At 31.9% G+C, this 13,813-nt stretch overlaps 1 pseudogene; it reads right to left on the reverse strand.

Annotated features, from left to right (window-relative positions):
* The window catches only part of LOC132942549 (uncharacterized), an 85,931-nt pseudogene that overhangs the window by 26,805 nt on the left and 45,313 nt on the right, over positions 1–13,813 (reverse strand).

The raw sequence follows: 13,813 nt of genomic DNA on the forward strand, positions 1-13,813 counted from the left end.
GTAAAAATATCAAAATTTCAATAAAGCATATTATGGAAACATCACAATATTTTAGTAAAAAATGGGCAAAAATATCATAATTTCATTAAATAATATGTAATATTATAAAAAATATCATACCCATGTCTAGTTTATTACCATCAAAGGCATATATACAGTTTAGTTATTAAATGTATCTAAATGCATGACCATCACTGTAACGAGTCATTATTACAAGTCTCAACATCCGAAACATATCGTTGCACTATAATATAATAGTTAATACATACATACATACATGCACACACATACACACGTACATACATTTGCATACATATTTACTTAAACAGCATTCGTGCATACATATAGACGCAATTGATTATTTCAAATAATAATTCATATAAAATACTTTCGATATATACCTATTTTATTTAATACCTGAATTCTTAAACATATATTAATTATTATATATTTACAGTAGATACATGAAATATATCACAACGTCGCTGTGCATAATAATACTACAATTAAATGTAATATAATACCTACAAAATCATATTTAAATTCCATGGTATTCGATAATGAGAAAGATAATATTATATTATAGTTATTTTCATCACATATTAGCAAAAACAAAATAAAATGTACCTACGTCAAGCTGTGATAATCTTTCACTTATGATATCATATAGTAAACCATATATATTTCAATTATTTTTAACGCATATCTTACACAGATGGCCCAGCAAAATAATAGGAGTTTATTATTATTTATACAGTTATATCTATACTACATGGATGCTTATCACTGATACTTTTAATGTATTAGGTATTCTATATGCTTACTTTGTAAAATAATCATGGAATCGCTTGTATATTACCTTCACAAGCTTGGAAATATATATATATTTTTTTCTAGTGAAAATTGATAAAAATACCTTAATTTCTCCCAAATTATTATATTAGGTATATTAATGTCGATAAAATCTTATACAAATATAATTTCTATGTCAAGGACATGTCTAAAATATCGAAAATCTCAATAATTACATATAACTATAGTCTGCAAATCATTCCATCAATCATATCGCATTAGATATATTTCAAGTTTTATGACTCATTCATTATATTATGTTAAAACACGTAAACATTTCATAAATTCAATAAAAATGTGTTCAATTATCATAATCTCACTGTAAAAATAGGTATATATAACTAATACATTACCTTTAAAAACCGGTATTTTCATAGATACTTTTGCTAAAAGTTATTATTTTTATTTAAACATCATAAAAACTGTATTCATAGAGCCTCACTCGTCAGCTATATAATATAATATACCTATACTCTCATTACAATCTTCACTGATTTTCATCACTATACCTGTCTTGAAATACACAAATCTATAACACGTCGATCAAGACCACTATATTTTTATGATTTTCCATCAATGTAACATAGAAATCATATATTTGTCTCCAATTATCGCTAAATACATGAGGGTATTTATGCTGAAACCATACCCGTTCATCTATTTACTTCACAAATAATGTAAAACACACGTATATTACCATCACAAGTTAGGATATATCTTGCCATCTCTAGTAGATATTAAATAATTAGTCATAGTTTGGTTTTATATAGGTATAAAATAATAATAATATTATATTATATTTTTATATTCGATCGTACGTATACATACTGATCATAAATATAAACATATTTATACTCCAACACATATAGACACTATTCAGATCTTGATAAAACTATCTGAATAAGACGATACGTATATATTAAAAATCTCGCAAAAATGTATAATTTCAACAGTCTACAATGCTGATATAAATATAGTTTTTATTGTATTTGACTTTACTCTAAATAATTGATAGGTACACATATTTGTATAATAATATCATATTTTCAATGAAAATATATACAAACTTCATATTCGTATTAAAAAATCATATTAGATGCATCCACGTGAGAAATATTATATTTCTGTAGTTCTCATAAACATTAGCATATTTATACCTCAAATATAAACTATTTTCATACTAAATCCATTTACAAATATCGTAATTTTATTAAAAACACATATTATAATTATTATCATTATCATCATAAACCGTTATACATAATATGATGATTTCATACGTTAACTGTTTAACTCAAGATACATTAAAGATCATCCAATTCATAATTAACATTCGTACGGTTCGAATTCAGAAATCACAATCACTCGCATACGTGCACGACTATATTTCCCCCTCCACCCCTCCACTAGGTTAGGTTAGTTTCCTGTAGGTTAGACTAAAAAAAAAAAAACGAAAAAAAAAAAAAACAAAAAAAATACAAAAATTAAATTAAAGGTCATGATCTATTATGACTCTTTACTTCATCCTTCACAGAGTGTAGGATGAAGTAATCTTTAATCGTATTAAAGGTCAAGATCCATTATGACTCATTACTTCATCGTTCACAGAGTGTAGATGAAGTAATCTTTAATTTAATTTTTGTATTTTTTTTGTTTTTTTTTTTTTTTCGTTTTTTTTTTTTTTAGTCTAACCTACAGGAAACTAACCTAACCTAGTGGAGGGGTGGAGGGGGAAATATAGTCGTGCATGTATGCGAGTGATTGTGATTTCTGAATTCGAACCGTTTTTATCCGAAATACGAAGTCGGAATGAAAGTACTAGTCAAAGAACACCGGCTATCGTCAGCTGAGGACCCCGAGACGCATAAGTTATTCTTATTATACCATGGGCCCTATCAGATCCACGAAGTACACCAAAACAATACGGTAACCATACGTACTCAGAGTGGAACCCAACGCACATACAACTTAAAAAATATCAAACTGTACCACGAAGTGGGACTGCTCGCTGGGGTACCAGTTGAACATTAACAATTATACAATAAAAAAAAAAGAAAAAAAAAAAAACAGAAAAAAAAAAAAAAAAAACTGTGGCTAACTACTTTATGTTCTGCCTGTGATACTAACCAATCAAATTATGAAATTAACACATTTCCCCTTAGGAAAATAAAATGGAGATGTGCATACGGATTCCCCTGGGAAAACTCCGACCCATCAATAAATTAGAAGTTACCCATATTGACCAACACCTCAATGGGGAACAAAATAAAAGGGTGGCGAAATTTTATCGGGAAGAAGCAGCCAAGAGAACCAAATATACCCTCGAACCCACCTGAACGATGCCGGAAACAATAATAGCAGTCAAGAACACAACCGTCATCGAGGTCAAACCTACCAATACAGAGGAAGAATTGGTGAGCACATCACCCACCAGCACAATCGTCACGGATAGCGATGAACTTGAGCCCGAAGACACCCTCGAGATAGCTACGTCTCCCCTACCCGAGAGTGACCGCGTACCCGAGAGTGACAGCGAACTCGGAAGAGACAGCGAACCAGAGAACAGCAGCCCGGGGGGTGAGAGCTCAGAAACCGAGCATCTAAAGAGTATAGTGCAAACAATGTGGAATAAGGATCAAGGAGCCTATAATAAGCTCAAGGAGACCGTATTCACGGCAAGGAGGTTTGTGAAAGAGTTTGAAGGAATGTCCAAGACCCAGCTCAAAAGACAGATGTACAGAGAAAAGACGAGACAGATAAAAGCGTTAAAACAACAGCATCGGCAATGAAGAAACAAGCCACATCTAAAGTTTTTAGTTTTACAGAATAAATCGGATCTCACTATTCATGTAAAACTAAAAAAGGGGACTATGTAACGGGATAAAACGGAGTGCCCATTTAGGTGGCGCACTCTCGTGGCCCGTTACCACACAGTCACCTCCAAAGACTACCGCGCGCTCTTGCGATTGCAGAATTGGCGAAACACCGGCGAACGCCCAAACCCAACCGCACCACACAGCCACAGATAGCGCCCGTGCAGCACCCGATTTCCGGACGCCTGCCGCCCTCCGGGAAATCGCGTATTAAATAAAAACCCCTCAACTTAAAACCAAAGTTGAAAGTAATCCAGAATCCAGATCAGTATAGCTATCTCCCAGGATATTTTAAGTGGTTTTAGGTACGACCGGACCAACCAAAGAGACCAAAACCGCTACCATAGCCCACAACCCCTATCGCTACGGCCAGACTTAACATAAGTATAGGCCAACGAGCACAGCAACAGCACCTTCGTCCCCTTCGCTGAGTGAGGCGAGTTAGTAAACCGGCCGGTACTTTGTTACCGGTAGACACGGGAACTTCCGCCAAACAATTGAACAGCACCTTGCCTCCAGTCTGCAGAAGCCGGCCGGTATTTAATGACTGGCAGATACGGTGATGCCACAGACTGTCCCCACCAACTAGTGACTTTCATCAGTTCAGTTGGCTACCCTGTCCTCTCTCAGTGTTGAGAACGCCGAGCCGTCGCCGCCGCCGTCCAACCCATTACGCAAGTTTATTCGAGAACGCCGAGCCATTGCCGCCGCCGTCCGATCCAGTTGTGCCGCTATTGTTGTTGAGAACGCCGAGCCCTCGCCGCCGCCGTCCAACCCGTTACGTAAGTTTGTCCGAGAACGCCGAGCCGTCACTGCCGCCGTCCAACCCATTACGCAAGATTATCCGAGAACGCTGAGCCGTTGCCGCCGCCGTCTGATCCCGTTGTGTCGCTATTGTTGTTGAGAACGCCGAGCCATCGCCGCCACCGTCCAACCCGTTACGCAAGTTTGTCCGAGAACGCCGAGCCGTTGCCGCCGCCGTCCGGACCCAGTTGTGCCGCTACTGTTGTTGAGAACGCCGAGCCATTGCCGCCGCCGTCACCCGACTTTACCCCGTTTTACCACCACGAGGTTGCCTCACAGACGTCCACCTCATACCAATCCACGGACCAAAACAGTGAGTTCCATGTATGATTCCCACCACTAAAGGTATTCCCAGATAAATCATTTGTATTTTTGTAAACTCTTTGAGTATTAATATTGATCAGTAAAAGAAAATATTGTAAAAATTGGATCAAAAATATTGTTAAAATATTAGTTGATGAAAATAAACGAATTATTCAAGTATACCATAAACGACAACCGTCTGTTTTCATTACAATATATGTCGGTCAGGTTATTGATAATATGTAAGTTGTTGTATGCGCGTTCGTGTATGTGTTTTCTCATGCACAGGTATGAAAAATATAGAACACGAGATCAGAGGATCAAGGGATCAAGAATACTGAATAAGTGATAGGTAATGATTAAGGATTAGTGATCAAGAGGGGTATATGTGTAATAATAATATGGTAGGTGTGATACATAATGTAAAAAATAAATATTACACTAGTGATAATGGCTTTTACATGTATGTTTTTCTCATTCGTTCTTAAAATATATCAATATTGTTGATTAACAATAGTTAAGGTTTTATTAGCAAACAAACATGTAGATGCATGACTAGTCTTGATGAATGTTGTTTTTCTCAGATGTATTACATAACAATTGATCAAGACGTTGTTTGATACATAATGTATCCGTTGGTTCGAAAGTATAAAGGAGATATGAAAATTAATATACCGTTGGATATATAATATGGATGAGGCATCATATACGTTTTTATATATTATTACCTAGAAGATGACGAAATACCGAGAAATATATGTTACTCAGATAATGATACAATTTTATAATCCATTTAATGGATAAGTAAGAACCTTGTAAATATTTATTGTAAACCTTAATATTATTTTAATAATTGAAAATACTTTTTATATATAGTGTCTTTTTGTTTCATATAAACTATTTAATTTCCTATAAATATTAGAATAATCTACGTCTCACATTGCGTAGGTGCTGGTGCGGGGTGTTTGGCGAATGTTGATTGAGACGGCTGTGGTGTAACCTTATGTAGCATTATTAACAATAAATAAAAAAACTTTGTATCATGATCGGGGGGACGAGCAGTTAAATATAATATATTCAGGGAGAATCGTAGGATCCTATAGATATAAATACCATAGGTTAGGGGCAGATATGTAAATATCAGAATCTTAAATAATATATTTAAATTACTAGGATTCCATTTCAGTTATAATTATGGTTTATTGTCTACTAAGCACTGACAAATAATAATAATACTCGCAAATATAATATTCCTAAGCTATATTAAATTATTAGCTATATATTCCTAAGCTATTAAATGTTGTATTATTTCAAACATTAAAATAAATGTAGTAGGTATATAAACGGTGAAGTCGAAATAGGATACTATAATTTTTGCATTTAGTGACCAAACTATATACTCAAAGACGACGTCCAAGACCCTCAGAGTCGATATCGTCTATTCTCCTTAGTCAGTATACCTACTAGTTACACAAATTCATAATATTGTGTGTCATAAATATATAATTTTGTGTATGTTGTCGAGTAATCCTTTGAGCTGTATAAAATAGTTAGATCTATGTATTTTAATAGGAATTACAATTTTGTAGTCGTAATTGACGAGGGATGGCGGGGGTGAAAATACTTTCTAGGGTGGATGGATTGGAATGTTTAAATGCATCTACGTAATTGCGACTATGTTTTTTGTAAGTATGACTTTTGTGTCTTAATATATTGATATGTACCTAAGCTGTATAATATGTTTGGTTGTGTGTGTGTTTGTGATGTTGTATGTGTGAATATATGTACATAAACTAAATATAAATGAATACTGCATATACATATATATTATAATATGTTTGGGTGTTTGTGATACCTGATGAATGTGTGTATGTATGTATATAATATGCGACTATGTAAGTATCTAAATATGTATGAACTATCCTATGGGTATATGAGTGTAAGTGTGTTGTGCTAGAGAAATGTGTGAATCAAACTCATCATCATCTGTAAACGATTAAACGATTGACCATATATACATATATATATATTATAATTAATATTTCCGTATGTTGTCGGGGAGAGGAATGTGTGAATGCAAGCGAATGTACCTATATTCCGACGTGTATATTTTGAAAATAAATATTTTTACAAGTTTATGTCTGTGTGTGTGTGTGTGTGTGTGTGTGTATGTGATGTGATATGATATGAATGTATGTATCTATGCATGCATGCGTGTACCTATGTATGATAAGGTATATAATATATATGTTGATCTTGTGTGTGTTGTAAATATTATTATATAAGTTCAGAATGAAAACTGATGAGTACTGTATAGTGTGTAATACCATATTATAGTTTGTATGTGTATGGTTATATCATATTTATATGAATAAATATACCTATGCGTTTTATTGATATGTAAGTAATAAGTATATAATATTATGGTATAATATTTGTATATAGGTATGTGTGATGTTGTAGGTACCTTATATTATATTATGAGCATAACGTATGTTCGTATATATGTATGTATGTATGTATGTATGTATGTAAGTGTGTATGTATGCATGTATGTGTATGTGTGTTTGTATGTATGTATATATAAGTTCAGAATGAAAACTGAAGAGTACTGTATAATGTTTAATAGTATATTATAGTTTGTATGTGTATGGTTATATCATATTTATATGATGCGTTTTATTGATATGTAAGTAATAAGTGTATAAATTGTATAATAATATGTTCAGGGGTTTGTGATAATGATGTGTGTATAATTGTTTAGATATATGTAAATACCTATGTATATTATATGTAGACTATATTATAATATATTTGAATGTGTGTTTGTTTGAGAGGTATAACGTGTGTGTATGTATGTGTATGTGTGTTTGTACATAAGTGCGTATGTAAGTAGGTATTTATAGATGTGATAACTGATAACATAGATATGATAACGCGGTGGCGGGCTCGCGCGCGTTCGCGGCGGCCCTTTGTAAGGTATAGTGGTTGTGGTTGTGGGGGGAAATTATACATCACGTATGCAAACGATTGTCGTAAACACCAGTTAAATCAGATAGAATATACCTTGTAATCATAAGCGAGTAAGTTGCGCATCGGTGTGGTTGTCGTATGGAAAGCGACCGGTTCGAGTTCGAATCCGGTTCGGCAAAAAAATTTTTAAATTATTTTCCGCGGCTAATTGATAGGGAAGAGTGGCGGGGGGATTATCGTACAAGTGCGTGATTGATGGTGGGGGTATATGAAGAGCGGGGTAGTGGGGGGAATGTCGTGTACGTATGTGATAGATCTGCTCAACCCATGGGTTGAGCAGAGGTGTATTATAGATGTATATATGGGTTGAGCAACGGGTTTCGCGGGTTGAGCCATCAGGTATAGGGCTGAGCCAGCAGGCTGGGGTTCCAGAACTCTCTTTTTTATCCTACTTATATGAACTAATCAATACATACATATCAATATAATATTACAGTCGTCAGGCGAGTTAACTGGTTGAGGTAATCAAATAGCCACTTTCATTTTGGTAATTAATAATTTAATGTAACATACAAATACTGCTACAGTTACTATATAATATTTTGATTGAGCGCCACAAAAGAGATCCGTTTTCCCTCCATTCTTCTCTATAGAAGTACGAAAAATCGCCAGAGGAGCGCCCTCGGGTTTCTGCTTTATATAGTTAGAGATAGAGAAGAGATATATAATCATATTTTATTGGATTAAACATTTGAGAATTGAACTTAGAAATAACAATGGTTTAATATCGTTTAATTATATGCATTTTTTTCCAAAGTTTAGTGGTTTGTACACTTGATTATCCATTTTTGTTGTTAAATGCCAACAAACATAATATTTTAATTATTCTGTATTCTGAAGTATACTTATTATTTATCTAACAAACAGTGAATACACCTCAAAACATCTAATACAATTCTGGTAGGTTAACTATCTTAATATTCTTTGAAGAGCCTGCAATAGTTCATATAAAAATGATATCAACTTTTTGAATCCAATTTATCCATAGGTATATAACCGAACCGGACTCAAAAATTTGTTCCAATGTATCTTTGGCTTGTACAAAATCAACATCTCTTGTGTCAATGTTATAGGACTTTATTCATTTGAACAACTTACAAGTGTTTTGCAGAAAACACTTTTAGTGTGATTGTTGATGAAAGCACTGATGTTGGTTGTGTGAAAACAATGTGTAATTGTGTTAAATATTTTGACAGTATATCAGATTCTTTCAAAACTACATTTTTTAAGCTTGTTCAGTTTATCAAAAGTGCAGACAAAGGAGCTACTGGTCAAAAAATATTTGATGAAGTAATAAAAGCTATCACAGATTGAAAAATTCCATTGGAAAATATAATAGGTAGGTAACTAAGTTAAAATTTTATTTAGAAACAACTTATTACTTGGTAACTTTAGTTATAATAATTTAATCAAACAATTACTTTAATTTTTTTAGGATTCGTTTCTGATGGATGTAATATCATGTTCGGTGCATCAAATTCTGTTACATCAAGACTAAAAGAGTGTTTGCCAGGTAATGCATTTATTTATACTATAATGATGTAGATTTTGATATTTAAAAAAATCTTTGTTTTGTGCAGTTATTTATATTCAAAAATGTATTTGCCACTCACTTCATTTATGTGCCAGTGCTGCATGCAAAGCTTTACCGCGAACCTGTGAAGACCTTTCCAGTGAAATACTTACTTTAAATCAAGCTGCAAGTGAGTAAGTCAATTTAAGTAATTTCAAGACTTCTGCAATGTATCCCCTCACAAGATTTTAAGACCAGCATAGACCCGATGGCTTTCATTGAGTATGGTAGTAAATAGAATAGTTGAGCAATGACCTGCACTAAAATTGTTTTTCCATCTCATTGGATTGATGATAAACTCAAAGCTTCGGAAAACATTTTTCATGCCTTGAATGATCCTTCTGTACTAATTTATTTCATATTTCTACAATGGGTCCTTCCAAAATTTGTGAATCTCAATAAACTGTTTCAAAGTGATAAACCAGTTATATGGTTGGTATATGGTAAAATGTCCATAACTTATACTGATATTCTGTATTCATATATGAGACGGCTTAACAATCCTTTGTCAGTAGATCCAAACAACACATCATACTTTCTTCCTTTAAACCATATGTATTTAGGAATTGATGTTATAAATATGTTACAAAAACCAGAAGTTGCTGAAAATCAAGTAATGGTACAAGATGTCTTTTGGATTAAGCTTAAGGCATTTGAAAAAGATGATAAACATCCATTTAAAGATGTTTCAAATTTTTTACTCACTGTTCTGTCCTTGCCCTAATCGAATGTGCCTTGTGAACGCATGTTTTATAGTGCCATATGATAGTTCCTGTTTTAAAAGAGAACTTTTTATCAAATGGTAATAATAAAATTCGATTTATTAAAATGCTTAAAATAAAATTAATTAATCATGGGTTTATTGTTGAAATAGCAAATGATGATGCTGATACATTAATTGTTAGCACTGCCATTAATGTTTAAAGTTATCATCCTAAAACTATCTTGGTTGATGAGGATATTGACTTGTTAGTACTTCTAATTGCTTTAACTCCTAGAGAAAATAATATTTATTTTCTAAAACCTAGCTCAGCAAAAATAGAAAAAAAATGTATAGTACTGAATTTATACAAAACCACGATAAACCAATGATAAATAAAATATTGTTTTATCATGCGCTAAGTGGTTGTGATACAACGTCAGCTTTATTGCAAAAAGGAAAAAAAATGGGTACAAATACTAAATAAACAGAAGGATATAAACTCAATCGTTTCAATTTTTAATAATCCTAATTCATCTCATGAGGAAATAGCTAAAAATGGTGTTAAATGTTTTTTATATTTATATGGCGCATCAGAAAATGAGAAGTCTTTGAACCAACAACGTTATAAACTGTTTACAAAATGTGCTACAAAAAACAAAATTAATCTTGCGTCACTTCCTCCAACAGAAGAAGCTGTCAGACAACATTCTTATAGAGTTTACTTGCAAGTGCAGCTGTGGCTAGGTCATATAAAAAACCCGGAAGATTGGGGATAGATATTTTAAAATAATATTTTGTTACCAGTTACTACACTGAAAGCTCCAGCACCCGATCAGTTACTTAAATGTATATCATGTAGTTATACAAAAGGTTGTGGTAAAAACTGTGGTTGTCGAAAAGCAGGTCTTAAGCGCTCAATTATATATGGACATTGCAAAGGCCAATGGTGCACTAATTCTATAGAAATAGAGGTTGATAGTACGGAAGATTGTACACTTTCAGAATTATTAGATGGAATCGCAGAAGAAGAAGAATACGAAACATAAAAGTATGATCTGCTTGTACCTACTATATGTAGTGTAATTAACTTTAAATTATAATAATTTTTTTTTATTATTCAAATTATTTGTATGCTATCGTAAGTTTTAAAAACATCAATTTATACTATGTTATTATAATTCAATCGTGTACAGTGTAAAACCTATTTAATACGGAAAGAGCCGTACAGAATTTCAGATAAAAGTATGTACATCGCGAATTCACGACTGACCTTTTACCTATTCTCTAGCTTATTTACTATTTTTATTTGTAGTATGTTTTGTTATGTTATTATAATTGAATCGTTCACCTTTAGTTTGTAGAACACATAAATATATTTAATACAGTGTAAAAAAAATTTAACACGGAAACAGAGAGAAAATTTAATAATAATTTTTTAACTGTCAATTTTTATACCTAACCTAACCTAACGTAACGATGCAAATCAGTGCTTTAATATTATATATAATAATGTTGTTGAAATGATGTCAAAATTAGGCACTGAACTAAAACTTCCAAGGACTACTAAAAGGCAGACTTACAGAAATAATATTGAAGTCAACCCAGAAGACAGTCAAGGTTATTGGAGAATATCAATTTATATTCCTATTTTAGATGAAGTAATAAAAGATTTTGATAATAGGTTTTCTAGTGATAATATGCAATGCTTTAATATTAATTTTTTGATGCCATCGAATCTCATGAAATGTTTCAAAAACACTGAACAGTTAAATCAATCAATTAAAGACATTTCTAATCAATATAGTGAGTTATTTGGTGAATCTATATTTTCTATTGAACAAAAACTAAGAGGAGAATTAAATCTATTGGAAAATAAATTAAAATCAGATACTGACCTAACAACTATAACATCAGCTATAACATTTCTAGACAAGCTTGTGACTATTTTCCAGTATTTTCTTTATTTATTAAAATTCTAATCACTCTCCCAATATCTATTGCTACAGCAGAAAGAAGCTTTTCTTCTCTACGTTTACTAAAAACATGGCTAAGAACTAGAATGAGCGAAGAAAGGTTAACTGGTCTAGCTTTGTTATACATTCACAAAAATATTGATATTCATAATAATATTGAGAATATCATTAATAGATTTGCTAATGATAAAAATAGAAAATTGGACTTTATTTTGTAATTTTATTAACTGTACAATGATTATTTTATAATTAAGCACCTATATATGAAGTTATAATAACAGTAACAACTATTTTATTTTCTGTTTTGTTTTATTGATTAGGTATTTAATATAAAATAAAGTTTTATACCTACTTGAATTAAACTGTGATTAATTTTATTTGAACGTAAGTTAGTTCAAAATGATAAATTGGTCATACATTTATATATAATAGTAAGTATGTAGTACCTATATAAAGTATAGTAATACTTAAACTAATTATTGCTTAAGTAAAGTATTTAATTTATCATAAATATTAATTATGATTCTTTATTTTTATATATCTACTTCTTATCTACTTCTTCCTATCTTTATTACATTTTTAGATATAAATAAAATCATAAACATATTTGGGAAAATACTTTTAATTTTACATAAATATAATTTTAACTTACATAGAAAGTTTGACGAAAAATCGGAAGACCAATGTAATTGGTATACATAAATGTCTAGAAAATGTGCGCCCCCCCCACAGAAAATTCCTGGATCCGCCCCTGTGTCACATCAAGGAAGGCTGCTGTGCAAATGAGTTTTTTATCAAGAATATACGATATTTTATCCACAAGGCGATGGACTTGGTGTATTGTAGAGTGGTTATGAAGAGATCCAAAATTGGGTATTAGGTATGCTCGATTCTAGGTTAGTTACCCTGGCCCCGCCACTTACGATTTATAAATGGAAATTAATGTCAAATTATGTAATATCATTTGTAATCATTTGTAACCACAAAAAAAAATTTGTAACCCACCCACTTCGGCTCAAAACGAAGTTTCCATGTGGCGGGGCCACGGTGACGTCACTACAGCCCGCCATTACAGAAGTTCGACTTGTAGGTACTTGAAACCTAGTGGAGATTATGTAATATCATTTGTAATCATTTGTAACTACCAAAAAACAATTTGTTCATCGAACCTTTTGACTAAATGGTGCATGTCAATTATTTTCAATTTTCATTAATAAGTACTCACCCATGTTCAATTGTTTACCCTGTTAATAATTTTTTTTGGAACTTTTTATTCTTTAAAACAAATGTATTATTTATTTATACCTTTATATTATATATAATATGTTTTTTACGTTATAATATTATGTAGCTAATATCTATGTTAATATACTTCATAGTATATAAAGTATACTACAAAATATAATAAAATGTTAAAAATATTTTTCACTACGTCAAATTAAATATTGTGCAAAGTTCATAATCAATAATATCTCAAAAACAGTCTTACCTTTTTTTACATTTTTTAAATCTCTTAAAATATTCGTGTATTTGCGTTAGTTCAGTTCTTGAAATTATTATTTGTAACTATATAATATTATGTAGGTAGGCGCCTACCTATATCATATTATTGGTGGTTATTACGACATTATTATGTAGGTACGTTTACATATATTATTATTCATTACATTGCAACACATATTATATGTTATTGATTGAA

The sequence above is a fragment of the Metopolophium dirhodum genome, chromosome 1, assembly GCF_019925205.1.
Source record: "Metopolophium dirhodum isolate CAU chromosome 1, ASM1992520v1, whole genome shotgun sequence".
Lineage (NCBI taxonomy): Eukaryota > Metazoa > Arthropoda > Insecta > Hemiptera > Aphididae > Metopolophium > Metopolophium dirhodum.